The sequence below is a fragment of the Plasmopara halstedii genome (assembly GCF_900000015.1).
Source record: "Plasmopara halstedii genome assembly, contig: Scaffold_292, whole genome shotgun sequence".
Lineage (NCBI taxonomy): Eukaryota > Oomycota > Peronosporomycetes > Peronosporales > Peronosporaceae > Plasmopara > Plasmopara halstedii.
The window spans coordinates 726,249-727,493 of NW_020187213.1; positions in this window are offsets into that span (position 1 = coordinate 726,249).

Below are 1,245 nucleotides of genomic sequence, written 5' to 3' on the forward strand. Positions count from 1 at the left end.
AAAGTCATTCTGGTTCCCTGGAACCGGCCAATCTACAATGGCCTTGACCTTAGCGGGATCCGCTCGAAGGCCACGCTTCCCAATGAAGCACCCTAAAAAGGGGATCTCCTCTGCGCCGAAGATGCACTTGTCTGCATAGGCGTACAGTTTGTTAGTCCGCATGCACTCGAGCACCGCTCTTAGCTGGACGATTTAGTTCTCCTCATCCGTCCTCCCGTGCTCCGCACGACTGTGAACGAAAATGTCGTCAAAGTATGTCTGTGCATACGCCCTGTGGGGCTTGAACAACTGCGTCACAAGACGATTAACATTGCTGGTGCATTTGACAGCCTTGGGACATCACCAGCCACTCCCAGAGCATACCGCTCGAAGTGCTTACCGCTGTCAGCGGATTGTCACTCGCTCTCATGACCAATTGGTAATATCCATTTACCAAATCGAGTGCACTGTACATCGTACATCCCACCATGTTGTTCTGAAGAACATCCTTTCTAGGAAGTAAGTAAATAATATAATATCTTTATATTTTTTGTTAATTGGCGTTTGTGCCGGAATGGTGGCAGCGTTGAGCTTGTAGTAAGCATGAACGATACGCCACTTACTGTTCGGCTTCCGAACACAAAACATGGGTGTCTAATGGGGAGACTTGCTCTCATGTACCATTTCTGCGTCATGCTTCGCACGGAAAAGGCGTCAATGACGTTGCACTGCTCCTTGGGCAGGGGCCTTTGGCGTGTTACGCAGTATTTGGTTTCCGAAACCAAGTCCATCTCATGACGCACACCTCGGTCCGATGGTAGGACCGAAGGCGGGTCTTTGAGGGCGACGTCTTGATATTCCTTTACCAAAGGATAGTACGGATCCCAGGGATTCCGTAGGATCGACGATTCACTTCGTCCGTTCAGCACTCTCTTGGTGTCCTTCAAGACAGCTTCATCCAGTAGCGTTGACGAGTTAATCTCCTCGTCCGGTCGTACAATGACCACTTCGGCCAAATCGCCTGCCTTCAAGGCACTGCCGACCGCTTCAAGGGACATCTCGTCTCGCTCAAGAAGAGCATCTACTGCAGGAATAGTCTCGAGGCGGGTGTCGCCATCTTCCTCCCCCGTCATACCGTTGACGAGGGTGTATAACTGTGCATTATCGTCTACTGTAGACACACCCAGGATCAGGGTCGACGCCTGGCGTCTTGCAGCCAGCATACGGCGACGCCGTTGCCTCTGTACAGAGGTTCTATGTCTCGGT